The sequence below is a fragment of the Meles meles genome, chromosome 1 (assembly GCF_922984935.1).
Source record: "Meles meles chromosome 1, mMelMel3.1 paternal haplotype, whole genome shotgun sequence".
NCBI lineage: Eukaryota > Metazoa > Chordata > Mammalia > Carnivora > Mustelidae > Meles > Meles meles.
The window spans coordinates 175,150,089-175,165,457 of NC_060066.1; the positions used below are offsets into that span (position 1 = coordinate 175,150,089).

Genomic DNA, 15,369 nt, shown 5'->3' on the forward strand with positions numbered 1-15,369 from the left:
TATATTGAGATCTTTCTTTTTTCTATGGCTGCATAATATTTCATTGGTTGGGTATCCTGTTTCCCTAGTATATAGCATATACAGTAGGTATTCAGTGAGTGTTGGTTGAGGAAGTGGATGATTCTAAAAAAAAAAAAAAAGCACAAAGCTAAAGAAGTGAATGTGAAACAATTGAGCAGAAGAGCCATATATGGCCTGGACAGAGACAACGTTGGGGTCAGACAGACTGGGGATACGAATCTAGCACTCTTGGCATTAGACAGTGTGGCACAGGAGTTAAGTAAGCAAGCTCTGAAACCAGATACCCCGGTTGGTTTGACTCTCCCACTTACTTACTTAGCTCTGTTTCCCTGAGAAGGCTGCTGAACCAATTGTGCTTCAAGCTTCCTCATCTGTAAAATGGAAATGATAAGAGCACCTACTGCATACAGTTGTTGTGAGAACTCAAGAAATATGGCCTATCCTTTATAGAGAGAGCTCAGTAGTGATTAGCTGTACTTTATAATTTTTCTAAATTCCAGTTTCTTCATATGTAAAAGAGGGCTAGTAATAGGCATTCAGCAGAGAAGCTGTTGAAGACTAGGTGACATAATGCCTATAAGGCATCTAGCATAGTGATGAGCACAGAAAAGCAGTCATTAAAGGAATGTGATTACTGGGAGGGTTGTCAGTACTGTAAACTCCCTGAGGATTGTACTGTTTATCTTATTCATTAACTCAGGCCCAAACACAAGACCTGTCACATTGGCTTTGGAGTTAGACAAACCTATTTGTATTTATATTCCAGTTAGGACACCTATAAGCTGTGTGATGTTGGACAAGTTACTCAACCTCTCTGATCCGTATTTCCTCACTGATAAAACAAGCATAGTAGTACCTATCTCAGGGTTGTTGTTGGAATTAAATAGGATGATAGGTATAAACCTATCTGATCTCACCTTAGATGATGATTAAAAAAAAAACAAAAGTAAAGCCGATGCCTGCCCGTGTATGTATGCACTGCAAAATATTTTTCTAATTACCTTCCTGTGGTGGCCATAACAGTGTGACTTGCAAGCCTCCAACTCAGTGCCACTTGTGATTTTCCCTCCAAAACAGGACTTTTAAAGTGCATGGAGATCTGTATATGCAAACTTGAAAGCTAAAATAAATCAAAATTAAATTCGAATTCATTGAACGAGGTCGTCATAAAAAGTAAACTTGAGGTTATGACTGGTCATGTTCTGGGGGATAGGGCACAATTAAAGCTGTGGAAAAGTTCACATCCTTATGTTTTAGTTCTATTTTATTAGGCTCGGGCAATAAGGTTAAGGAAATGACTCTCACAAGCAATGCCAAATGAGTTTCATTGTTCTGCTTTATTACCACTACCCGCAAACAGCCCTCAAGTCCCTGAGGGAAGGAAGAAAAGGCAGATAAGAAGCAGGGGCAAGGTAAGAATCCTCTTGTGCCCTTCGTGAAGGTCAGGGCTGGGTAGCCCCTGGTGCAGGCAACCAGAGCCTCTGGCAGATAGCAGAGAGTTTTACTGAGGAAGTCACCTAACACAGAACCAGCTCTGTGTCCTATTTGCTGTCCCATTTGTTCTAACAGGCGGGAGTTAGCAAGATATCCCAATACCACTAAAAGGCCTAATTAGACAAAATGAACATTCAGAAGTTTATCAATGGCCTAGATTCTGGCTCTCTGGATTCAGTCATAGTCAAGATAATCTGACCTTAGTGGCCAATGATTCAACAAAGAATACATAAGGTATGCGTGTTCTTATACCTATTTTATAAAACAAATGTCACACTTTCACATTTTTTGTTATCTGCAGAAAAGAACTTTGATTTTATTACTTGGTATACATTTTATAAAAATTAGGAAGACATATATTAAAATCCAACACATGGTTTTCAGTCATAATAGAAACCTGAGGGTAAAATAGAAGTCTGGCATCTTAAAGACCAATTTTTCCCCTGTGTGTAACAATGACATAGTTCCTTTTTAAGTTATTGAATGAATGAAGTTAGCAAAAAAACTGATTTGAATTTATGTCTAATTCCCGGACCCTTTTTCATTTTACTTGGCCATGTTGTACTGATAAGCAGTCCTCTTTTTCTTTTTCTTTTTTTTTAAGATTTTACTTATTTGACAGAGAGAGAGACAGCGAGAAAGGAACACGGGCAGGGGGAGTGGGAAAGGGAGAAGCAGGCTTCCCGCTGAGCAGGGAGCGTGAGGCGGGGCTCAATCCCAGGACCCTGGGATCATGACCTGAGCCTAAGGCAGACACTTAACAACTGAGCCACCCAGGTGCCCCTGAGCCGTTCTCTCTAAATCCCATGAAAATTATTCTGTAAGAGGAATAATGCTAATGAGTAAATAGAAAGCTGTCATTTTTGTGCAAAGCTAAAACACTGACCCTCCATAAATGTTAAATAATAATGAGAGTAATCCACCAGAGGCAGTGGGCTTAACGTTTACAGAATCACGCGGAATTCCAGGGGGTAGAAAAGATCATTAGGGATTTTCAAATATGTTCATGTAATAGAGGTCCTAGAAGACACAGTGCTCTTTGCAAAACATCACATTACTAAGAGCTAATATCATTACCTAAACAAGAAATGATCTCACTAGCAGACACAGCATGATGTAATGGGAAGAAACAGCCTTTGAAGTCTCACAGAACTGAGTTTTCCATTCATTAGCTTGAGACTTTGAGTAAGTTAATTACTCAAGTTGGTTAACCTTTCTGTGCCTCTAAGCCCTCCTCTGAAAAGTGGAGAAAGCAAATCCCTGCTTCAGGGTTGTTAAGGATTACTTTTGACATGTGTATGGTTTATATATGGACAAGTGATAGTTATAGGTCCATAATTTTCTACCCAAAATTCTCAAAGCCAGATTTATTTCAGAATTAGAAAATTTTTTGGATTTAAAAAATTTGACATAAGACATAGGTCATATAAGTAAGAGTCCAAGTGAATCTGAGGCAGTACCCTATAATCAATTTTTATGTTTCTACAACTTGTACCACATTTATTAAAAATATACTTTTTTGGGGGACACCTGGGTGGTTCAGTTGGTTAAGTATCTGCCTTCAGCTCAGATCATGATCCCAAAGTCTTGGGATCTAGCCCTACATCAGGTTTGCTTCTCAGCGGAGAGCCCGCTTCTTCCTCCTCCCTCTGCTGCTCCCCCTGCTTGTGTGTCCTCTTTCTCTCACTGTCAAATAAATAAATAAAATCTTTTTTATTTTTAATTTTTTTAAAGATTTAATTTATTTATTTGACAGAGATCTCAAGTAGGCAGAGAAGCAGGTAGAGAGAGAGGAGGAAGCAGGCTGCCTGCTGAGCAGAGAGCCTGGTGAGGGGCTAGATCCCAGGACCCCAGGACCATGACCTGAGCCAAAGGCAGAGGCTTGAACCCACTGAACCAGCCAGGTGCCCCAATAGACTCTTTTTTAAAAAAAGTTATATATATATATATATATATATATACACACACACACACACACACACTTTTTTTCAACCCATCTTTTTTTTCCCCAAGATTTTGTTTATTTTTGCAGAGCCCAGAACCTTGGGACCATGACCTGAGCTGAAGACAGATGCTTAACCAACTGAGCCACCCAGTTGAGCCACCCCTAAAACCATCTTGAATCTGGCTGGGATTTTGGATTTGCAGATAAGGGATTGTAAACATAAATTATTACTTGAAGATAACATGACTTTATATATATGTAGATCTCCAAAGTCTAAGAATATCTGTGTTTTTTTATGAAGGATATGTTGGTGCCAAATTCAAGTCCTTTTTGCCAGTTGGTGCATCCATTCTCTGTTAGCTGCCAATGTTGGCTGTTAACAATTCAGTTTTCCCCCTTCTTGGAAACTTGTCCTCAACCAGACAAGAGCCATCTTTTTTGGGGGCGAGGGAAGTGGGGAGAATTGTCAATGGCTCTCTAACGTAGTTTTATGTCTGAAGAGATTAATCTTGGGGTACAGTTCTTGTTTTAGAGTTTCCCTGTGGGATTACTCTTCAAATATACACTTTTCCTTAGTTTTTCTCCCCTCTCCTCTGTTGCTTCTGTCTCCTCGTTTGAGCAAATCCCTCAATAAATCACTTGAACCAGAATCCCTATCTCAGGCTCTACTTCTAGGGAATCTAACCTATGACATCTGTTGCCAAGAGTGCTCCTAGAAAGCAGATCCTAATGATGGTATTCTGGAGTTGGATAACACAAGGACTTTGGGGTACGTGGGTTATGAGATTCCCTGACATACTGTAGAGGTAATTGCAGTCTTTCACCTGTGGTGATTTGGGGTAGGATACTGGTAGAAGGAAAGGGATGCTCAATGTAATAGCTGCAATGTCTCAAGCATTTGAAAGATATTTGGGAAATAACAACTATAAGGATTGTGGAAGTGGGTGACTGTTGCTAAGAGCCATTGATTAACTCATGAAAGAAAATGGCAGGCCGAGATATGTTAATCAACAATTCAAAGCAAAGGACCTCACTGTTAGCATTTAAAGAGACTCTCATCTCTTCGGGCACCTGAGTGGTGCAGTCTAAGTTAAGTGTCTGACTCTTGGTTTTGGCTCAGCTGTTAATGTCAGGGTCATGATCTCAGGGTCGTGATTTCAAGCCCTGCGTAGGGCTCTGCATTCATTGAGGAGTCGGCTTAAAATTCTCTTTCCCTCTCCCATTCTGTCTCAAATCAATAAATAAATCTTTTTTAAAAGAAAAAATATTTTATTTGGGGCGCCTGGGTGGCTCAGTGGGTTACAGCCTCTGCCTTTAGCTCAAGTCATGATCCCAGGGTCCTGGAATTGAGCCCTGCATCGGGCTGTCTGCTCCGAGGGGAGCCTGCTTCCTCCTCTCTGCCTGCCTCTCTGCCTACTTGTGATCTCTGTCTGTCAAATAAATAAATAAAATCTTTAAAAAAAAAGATTTTATTTATTTTTTTGACACAGAGAGAGAGAGAGAGAGCGCACAAGTAAGCAGAGTGGCAGGTGGGAGCAAGCTTCCAGATGAGCAGAGAGCCCAACATGGGGCTTGATCCCAGGACCCTGAGATCATGACCTGAGCCGAAGGTAGAGACTTAACCAACTGAGCCACCCAGGCACCCCAACAGATAAATCTTTTTTAAAAAAAGATAAAAAATAAAGAGATCCTCATCTCCTGCAACCAATGATCAGAGACAATTAATTACAAAGCAGAACTGTGAGAATTGGAGAATTTTAGAGAAGTTTGGAATTCTCAGTGTATGGGAGTCTCTTCATAAAATTTGGGTCCTAGGAACAAATGGGGTCCTGATAGGGAAGAAGTAGTACCCTTGAATTTGAGGTAAAGATATCTAAGTAGAAGCACTTGAGAAATATGAATCCCAAGATTCCTCTGAATCCTCTTGTAACAGAACTAATGTGAGTTCACTTTTTAGTGAGTCACAGATAGAAACTACACCAGCTGAGTTGTCACACAAATGAAACTTTATTTGCAACAAATAAGGAGATACAGGGGGTAATTTCCAAAGATATGTCTCCCTGAGCAAGGGTGAATGGGTTTCTTTTATTTAGGGTCAGGATGAATATTTAATTGAGGAAGGCTTATCGTGTGTGTAGAGGCAAGCATAAGATCACATTTGCGCCTTAAGAAAACATGCCTGTACATGTATTGTATATTATGTAAGTGAAGTTTATACTCTTCCTTGGGTGGAGATTTTAATATTGTAATGAAATAAAGGTAATTGTCAGTCATTCCAGAGGTCACACCATGGCTCATCTGCACTGGTGCAAGTTGGAGGGTGGGGGTTAGCTCAAACTGGTCTGGGTGATATGGGCTACCAGAGCTCTTCCTCTGCTTGCAGAATAGTTTTGGTTTCCATCATGGGATGTTACATCAATAGGGTCTTTTGTCTGAGTTAAGAAGTCAACTGGAAAGAAGGGAAATGTGGGAATGCTTAAGGGAAATGTAGGACAAAGATCTGTGGGTACAAGCAGGTGAGCTGTAAAAGTCATGTCTTGGGGTCTAGCTGGTAACACCCTGGGCCTATAGGAGTGACCCATTCACTCAGGAAGGAAGATAAAGGCTCATCCCTCCCCACTTTGAAGTCCCCCTCAGAATCTTTAACAATTTCTCTTCCCGGCCATGGATCCATATCTAGAATTAAATAGCCTAACTAGGCAAGATTATATCCCAAAGTAGCTATAGGACCTGACTTACATATAATGACAAGTACCAAGAGAGTATGCCTGAGGGTTGGATAAATGGGGATGGAATTTAAGGCTGGATAAGGGACAATTCATCAATATCAGGGCACTCTGCTATGGCACAGGATTTAATACTCTGCCAACCCCAAGAGATGATCCTACACTGCTGGGATGGTTCCTTGAAGCTTGAAAAAGTGATAAATCTGTATTAAATCAGGTAGACAGGAGTGACTGGGTGTCTCAGTTGGTTAAGTGTCTGCTTTTGGCTCAGGTAATGATCCCAGGGTCCTGGAATTGAGCCCTGCATCAGGCTCCCTGCTTCTCCATCTCCCTCTGCCCCCTACCCTGCTTGTGTTCTCTTTCTCTCCCTCTCTCTCAAATAAATAAATAAAATCTTAAAAAAAAAATAAGTAGGAGGAGCCTGGGTGGCTCAGTTGGTTAAGCATCTGCCTTTGGCTCAGGTCATGATCCGAGGGTGCTGGAATTGAGCCCCATGTTGGGCTGCCTGCTCCATGGGGAGTCAGCTTCTCCCTCTCCCTCTGCCTGCCATTCTGCCTACTTGTGTCCTTTCTCTCTCTCTGTCTCTCTGTTAAATAAATAAATAAGTAAATAAAATCTAAAAAAAAAAAAAAGTAGATATGACAGAGCTGCCAAGAAAACTATGGTTAAATGAATCAAAAGTCTCCAAGAAGTGGGCCTGCTATAACGAATCTGTTATCTAAGACAGAAAAATCCAGCGTGCTGTATGGAAGAGCCTGGAAGACACTCCATTTATGGAATGCACTAGCTAAGGAAAGTGTTAAAATCATTGAGAATCTTGTAGCAACTGTTGTCTCTAAGTCAGAACTGATGGCAGGAAATGAGCTCCCTAGTAGCAATGGGGATAAGATCTCAGACTAGCATAGACCACATGGCAGTACTTAAACATTAGAAGAAGTTTGGACAATGTCAAAATGGTAGCCAGGAAGGTCTTGCTGATGGATTTTGGAGATAGTTGAAAGAACATGTTTTTATCAAAAGGGCCAATATAGATGGACTATCTAGTATATATAATTAAAGGAGAGCAAGAATGGACAAGTAGACAAAAAGACAAATAATGTATTATTCTGCTTATATAAGGCATCTATAGTAGTCAGATCCACAGGAACAGAAAGTAGAATAGTTGTTGCCAGGAGCTGGGATGGTAGATGGGGAGTTATTTAATGGATATAGAGTTTTAGTTTTGCAAGATGAAAAAGTTCTAGAGATCTCTTGCACAAGAATGTGACTATACTTAACATTACTGAACTGTACATTTAAACATAATTAAGGTGGTAAATTTTATGTTTTTTTTTAAACACAATTTTTTTTTTAAATTATTAAAACAAAATGGATGTGAGGGAAGGCTGAAATCATCTGTCCTACTGGAAAGTCAAAAATCTTTTCTTACTGGGGTGACTGGGTGGCTTAGATGTTTAAGTGTCTGCCTTTGGCTCAGGTCATGATTTCCAGGTCCTGGTACTGAGCCCTGCATCCAGCTCCCAGCTCAGTGAGGAGTCGGCTTCTCCCTCTCCCCTTGCTTGTGCTCCGTCTTTCTCTCTCAAATGAATGAATAAAATCTTTAAAAAAACAAAACAAAATCTGCTTACTATCAGACTCTGAAGCTATCAACTGAAGGAGACCAGGATCTTATGAGGAAGGACTCTGCAAAATCATAACAAATAAATATGGTAGTGATTCCCCCAGCCCATCCCCAAAGGGAGCTAAGGCCATTTATTCAGATATTCTCTATTAGAGTAAGGAAAATACCCTAATTTTTTAGGGTTATTGAATACAAGGTACAAGTTAACACTGATACCTGGGAACATAAAGCATTAATATTGTTCTCTTATTGGAATGGACCATATGTGAATCAGGTAATAAATGGAGTCTTTGGCCAGGTAGGTCTCACATTGGTTCCACTAGGTACATGGACCTACCCAGTTATTTGGCGATTCCTGAATGTACAACAGGAATGGGCATACATAGAAATGGAAGAATCCTCGCATTAGTTTCTTGACCTGTAGAATGAGAGCTACTAAGTATTAGTAAGAAAAGCCAAGTGGAAGCGTCTGAAACTGCTCCTTGACAATGGCCAAAATAAATTAAAAACCTGTCACATTTTAGGGGACTGGCAGAGTTTAGTGCCTCAAAACATTAAAGAATGCAAGAATTATGGTCCCTATCATATTCACATTTAATCCTTCAGTCTGCCTCTATAAGAACTGGGGCGCCTGAGTGGCTCAGTGGGTTAAAGCCTCTGCCTTCCACTCGGGTCATGATCCCAGGGTCCTGGGATGGAGCCCCCATCAAGTTCTCTGCTCAGCAGGGAGCCTGCTTCTCTTCCTCTCTCTCTGACTGCTTGTGATCTCTCTCTATCAAATAAATAAATAAAATATTTAAAAAAATTAAAATTAAAATTAAAGTATATTACAAACTGGCCAAGACCACCATGATTTGATTTGAACAGGCCATATTAGTCATGCTTTAATAATAAAAACTCATTTTGATTCCCTATAGTGTGCACACACTTCATATACATTTATTTTCCCCAATAATCCTGCAAGGTATTGTCATCTCTCACTCTCCACGTGGAAAAATGGAGGTCTAGGCAATTAAGTAAATCATTCAAGTCATATACAGAGTGATGGAGCTAGGATCTGAATGGACAACCACAGGTGGCCCCTCAAACCCTCTTTACCATTATACCGTACTACCTTCATGCTAATTTTACTGGTCCATAGTGGTCTGAAAATACCTTAATCTATCCCAACTCCTTTATTTAACATTAGATTCCCATCTGACACCCTCCAGTGACAGCTCTTCAAAGCAGCCCTTTTCATCTATGATCAGGAGATTCTTATAGAGGAAATGCAAATATCTTCTCTCTAGGATCATTTAGGTACAGGGAATGCTCACTCAAGCTAGCTTAAACAAACAGTAGTGGTGGCAGAGAGAGGTATTTGAAAAACACAAAAATCTCACTGGCAAGTTAGCATCTCAGGAGCAGAAAAAGGACAGCCAGTCTTCATGAGGACAGGACTTTTTTCTGAGGCTGTATTCTTAGAGTTGTATAACCTATGATTTCTGCTTCATTCTTACCAGCTTCCCCAGCTTGCACATTACCCACCATTAGCGCTCTAGCTCCATCCTTCTTGACCTTTTAGTTCAAGGGTCCATTGTTATCTAAGACTAATTTTAGTACAAAGTGTTTAGAAATAAATGGGTTGGCCCAGCTTAACCTATGGATTGGATGTTGGATCAGTGTTCTAGCCTTGGTCTGACCACCTATGCCTGGGGTGGAGTCACCCTGAAAACATGGCTGTCTGGTCTTGAGCAGGATGTTTGGATGTAAAACAGTTTCAGAGGGGAGTATGAGCTGGGTTTTTTGTTTTTTTTTTAAGATTATATTTATTTATTTGACAGACAGAGATCCCAAGCAGGCAGAAAGGAGGCATAGAGAGAGAGGAGGAAGCAGGCTCCCTGCTAAGCAGAGAGTCTGATGTGGGGCTCGATCCCAGGACCCTGGGATCATGACCTGAGCCGAAGGTAGAGGCTTTAACCCACTGAGCCACCCAGGCGCCCCATGAGCTGGGTTTAACACACTGTGCAACCTTGCATAGAAAACAAAGATGAACATCTTCTGTGACACTTAAAGTCTGTGGCACTTACCTGATTCATGGTATGATTTCTTTTTAAGATTTTATTTATTGAGAGAGTGAGAGAGAGCAAGTAAGAGAGAGCATGAGAGGGTAGAAGGTCAGAGGGAGAAGCAGACTCCCGGTGGAGCCAAGAGCCCAATGCCGCACTCTATTCTGGGACTCCAGGATCATGACCAGAGCTGAAGGCCGTCACTTAACCGACTGAGCCACCCAGGAGCCCCATGGTATGATCTTTTATTTTCTATGTTTACTGTTTTCTAACTGTATTGTAAGTACCGTGGAGGTAGGGATTTGCTCCTATCCATCTTGGTCTTTCACAGCGTCTATCTAAGTGTTCTCAACATTGTCACCTTGGAGACAACTCGATGCTGAGGTAAACTGTTTTCATAGTATTTGTGATGGGATACAATCACCTATTGTTGGCCAATCTCTTAAACATAGGGTAGTGAGAGGCGTGCTGACACTTTTTTTAGTTGGGGAGAAAGGGCGGGGGAGGAGGGAGAATTCTAAGCAGGCTCTGTGCCCAGCACAGAACCAGACAAGGGGACCAATCCCACAACCCTATTATGACCTGAGTCAAAATCAAGCATCAGGTGCTTAACCAACTGAGCCACCAAGGTGCCTGACACTTTTTCCTTATTGTGATAAACTGTATGTAAAATTTACCACTTTAACCATTTGTGAGTATACGGTTCAGTAGTATTAAGTACATTTATATTGTGCGACCACTACCACTATCCATCTCCAGAACTTTATCATTATCCCAGACTAAGTAACCACTGTTCGGTCTCCATACATTTGACTATTCTAAGTTAGCTCATATAAGTAGGATCATATAATATTTGTATTTTCGTGTCTGGCTTACTTCACTAAGAAGATTATCAAGGTTCCTCCTTATTTTAGCATGTATCAGAATTCCATTCCGTTTTAAGGCTCAATGATATTCCATTATATGTATATGCTTTTTGTTGATTCCTTCATCTGTTGTCAGACATTTGGGTGGTTTCTACTTTTGGGATATTGCGAATAATGCTGTAATGAACATGGGTGTACAAACATTTGTTTCAGTCTCTGCTTTTGAGTATATACCTAGAGGTAGAATTGTTGGATCATATGGTATCTCCGTTTAATTTTTTGAGCAATCACTAATCTGTTTTCCTCAATGGCTGCAAAAATGCACAAATGTTCTAATTTCCCCTCATCCTTGCCAATACTTTTTTTTTTCAGTGTTCCAAGATTCATTGCCAACACTTTTTAAAAAAATGATTTATTTGTTTGAGCCATTCAGCATGAGCAGGGGGAGGGGCTGAGGGAGAAGGACAAGCAGACTCCCTGCTGAGCGGGGAGCCCAACACAGGCCTGGATCCCAGGATCTCACTGAGATCATGATTGAGCAGAAGTCAGACACTTAACCAACTGAGCCACCCAGGCACCCCAGTACTTTTCCTCCCCCAAATAACCATTCCTATAGGTGTGAAGTGGTAGCTTATTGTAGTTTTAACTTGCATTTCCCTGATGATTGGTGGCGTTGAACATTTTCTCATGTGCTTACTGGCTATTTGTGTATCTCCTTTGGAAAAACATCTATTCAAGTCTTTTGCTCATTTTTGAATTAGGTGGTTTTTTGTTACTGAGTTTTAGTTATTTATATATTGTGGACATTAATTCCTTTTTTTAAAAGATTTTATTTATTTATTTGACAGAGAGAGAGATCACAAGTAGGCAGAGAGGCAGGCAGAGAGAGAGGAGGAAGCAGGCTCCCTGCGGAGCAGAGAACCCGATGCGGGGCTCGATCCTAGGACCCTGAGATCATGACCTGAGCCGAAGGCAGTGGCTTAATCCACTGAGCCACCCAGGTGCCCCCATTAATTCCTTTTTTTTAAAAAAAGATTTTATTTATTTATTTGACAGAGAGAGACAGAGGGAACACAAGCAAGGGAGTGGGAGAGGGAGAAACAGGTTTTCCATGGAGCAGAGAGCCCAATGCGGGGCTCTATCCCAGGACCCTGGGATCATGACCTGAGCTGGACATTAATTCCTTATCAGATGTATGACTTGCAAACATTTTCTCCTATTATTTAAGATTTTATTTCATTTGAGTGAGCTTGAGAGAGCACAAGCCAGAGAGAGGAGAGAGGGACAGAGGAAGCAGACTCCCCACTGTGCAGGTAGCCTTATGCAGGGCTCCATCCCAAGACCCTGAGAGCATGACCTAAGCCAAAGGCAGATGCCTAACAGACTGAGCTACCCAGGAACCCGCTTTCTTCTATTCTGTGGGTTGCTTTTTCACCCTTGATGTCCTTTAAAGCACAAATGTGTAGTCTAATTTTTTTGTTGTTATCTGTGCTTTTGATGTCATATCCAAATAATTATTGCTAGATTCAATGTCATAAAGTTTTCTCCTGTTTTCTTTTCAGAATTTCACGGTTTAAGTCTTAGTTTAGGTCTTTGATCCATTTTGAGTTAATTTTTGTCTGTTGTATAAGGTAAGGGTCTACTTTCATTCTTTTGCATGTGGGTTTCGTTTTTCCAATACCATTTGCTGAAAAGACCATCCTTTCTGCATTGAATGGTCTCTGTACCCTTGTCAAAATAATTTTACCACACATGTGAGGGTTTATATCTGGGCTCTCTCTCCTCTTCCTTTGGTCTATGTGCCTATCTTCATGCCAGTACATTGGAGCCTTGTAGTAAGATTTGAAATTAGAAAGTGAGTCCTCCAACTTCAACTGTTTTGAGTATTTAGGACCTCTTATGATTCTATATAAATTTCAGGATGGGTTTTTCTATTTTTGCAAAAGATTTTGCTAGAGTTTTGACAGGGATTGAATATGCAGGTTTTTTTTTAATATTTACATCTTAAAATATTAAGTCTTCCAACCCAGAAATATGGGATGTCATTGTATTATGTCTTAATTTCTTTTAGCATGTTTTATAGTTTTCAGTGTAGAAGTTTTTTTTTTTTCAAGATTTATTTATTTTTGGAAAAAGAGAGGGAGCAGGGGGAGAGGGAGAGGAAGAGAAATTTCAAACAGACTTCCTGCTCACTGGAGAGCTCAGTGGGTCTCAATTCCCGGACACCAAGATTATGACCTGAGCTGAAATCAAGAGTTGGACGCTCAACCAACTGAGCCACCCAGGTGCCCCTGAGTGTAGAAGTCTTTTGCCTCCTTGGTTAAGTTTGTTTCTAAGTATTTTATTCTATTTGATGCTGTTATAAATGGAGTTGTTTTCTTAATTTCCTTTTTGGATTATTTATTGTTAGGAATAAATCAGAAGTACAACTGATTTTTGTATGTTGGTTTTGTGTCCGGCAACTTTGCCAAATTTATTAGTCCTTTTTTACTATTTTTTTAAAGATTTTATTGATTTATTTGACAGACAGAGGTCACAAGTAGGCAGAGAGGCAGGCAGAGAGAGAGGGGGAGGCAGGCTTCCTGCTGAGCAGAGAGCCCGATATGGGGGCTTGATTCCAGGACCCTGGGATTATGACCTGAGCTGAAGGCAGAGGCTTTAACCTACTGAGCCACCCAGGCGCCCCTTGTTTTTGTTAATTTTAAGTTTATTTATTTTAAAAGATTTGTTTGAGAGAGAGAGAATGAGCAGGGGAAGATGCAGAGGGAGAGGGAGCAGAGGGAGAGAAGCAGACTCCTTGCTGAGGATGGAGTCAACATGGGGCTCAATCTCACACCCCTGAGACCATGACCTGAGCTCAAATCAAGAGTTGGATGCTTAACCTACTGAGCTTATTATTATTTTTTTTAAATATTTTTTATTTATTAAACAGAGAGAAATCACAACTAGGCAGAGAGGCAGGCAGAGAGAGAGGAGGAAGCAGGCTCCCTTCAGAGCAGAGAGCCTGATATGGGGCTCGATCCCAGGACTTTGGGATCATGACCTGAGCCGAAGGCAGAGGCTTTAACCCACTGAGCCACCCAGGCGCCCCCTGAGCTTATTATTTTTTAAAATGCTCTCTGCATGTGAGGCTCGAACTCATGACCTTGAGATCACCCATACGCTCTTCCACCTGAGCGAGCCAGGCACCCCTAGACTTGTTTTATCTTTTGTTTGATTTTTTTTTTAATGTTTTATTTATTTACTTGACAGAGAGACATAGCGGGAGAGGGAACACAAGCAGGGGGAGTGGGAGAGGGAGAAGCAGGCTTTCTGCTGAGCAGAGAGCCCAATGTGGGGCTCGATCCCAGAACCCTGGGATCATGACCCGAGCCGAAGGCAGACACTTAACGACTGAGCCACCTAGGTGCCCCTCTTTTGTTTGATTTTTAAACAGAAAAAGTGTGTCTGCAGAATAAATTAATCACCTTGCTCAAGTCTACTGAATATTTTTGACAAGGTATGCTAAAAGGTGGCAAAATTTTCAGAAGAAACACCAGTGTCAAGGAGATCAACTTGTGTAACCTACGAGTTTTTGCCCAAACACTTCCAACTAAAGATCCTGTCCCAGGTTATGCATCTAATTATTAAGTTTATAAAAGTCAATTCCTGAATATACAAAAAATTAACAATCCTACTTTAAGAAAGCTTCAAACTTACTTCTTTACTAAGTCTTAAGATAGGTTTGACTTAAAGCTAATATTGAGTGATATTTGAGTATATATGATGTTCTCTGTCGGCCACATACACATAATTTCCATTTCAGTGAACACTTGTCAAATGGTGTGGGATGATGTTTAGTATGTAGACTCCAGAATTTGATAGATCTAGATTGGAATCCTTATTCTCCTACCAATCAGTTTTATAACTTTTGGCACTTTCTGTAAACCATTTATTCTTCCTCTTTTTTTTTTTTTAATTATTATTTTTTTTATTCTTCCTCTTTAAAGCAGGACTGGGATGCCTGGCTGGCTTATTTGGTAGAGCATGCAACTTTTTTTTTTTTTTAACATAATCTCAAGGTTTTGTCATCTTCATAATAAAATATGAAGCTTAGAACTGGATCACTTGCCCCTTTCTCTTATCTCCTCCCAGTTCAAAATGCTTGCATCTCTTAATGGTCAGCATTCTTAGATCTGCAGTTGGGCTCAAAATATTCAAGCCCCAGTACTATCTTCTTTATAGTTTTAGTCTTTTTCTGGAAAATTGGCTTAGTCTGCCCACCACAGCCACTCTGCTTCCTGTCATATAACGCTGCTTTCCCTAGGCATAATCTTTGCCTTTCCTGTCACTTTGTGGGGTTGGTGCTTGCCACACTTCTTGCAGAAAGTCTGGCAGGTTTTAGGAACATTCACCTTATTTGTAAGCATGCTATTGGCACAGAAAGCAGAGCATGCAACTCTTGATCTTGTGATCATGAGTTCAAGCCCTACCTTGGCTGTAGAATTTACTTTAAAAATAAATAAGTAAAAATAAAAATAAAAGTTGGATACAGTATCTGCCCCACTGGACTATTTGAGTTCAATGCAGTAACTCTGTATCCAATAGTTTTCATTATGTATTATTATGACCATGAGTAGACTACATGTTGGTTACTATGCTAAATGTT

At 40.5% G+C, this 15,369-nt stretch overlaps 1 pseudogene; it reads right to left on the reverse strand.

Moving 5' to 3' along the window:
- Positions 1-14,797: 14,797 nt before the first annotated feature.
- On the reverse strand, positions 14,798-15,130 carry LOC123956032 (annotated as a pseudogene).
- Positions 15,131-15,369: the final 239 nt, after the last annotated feature.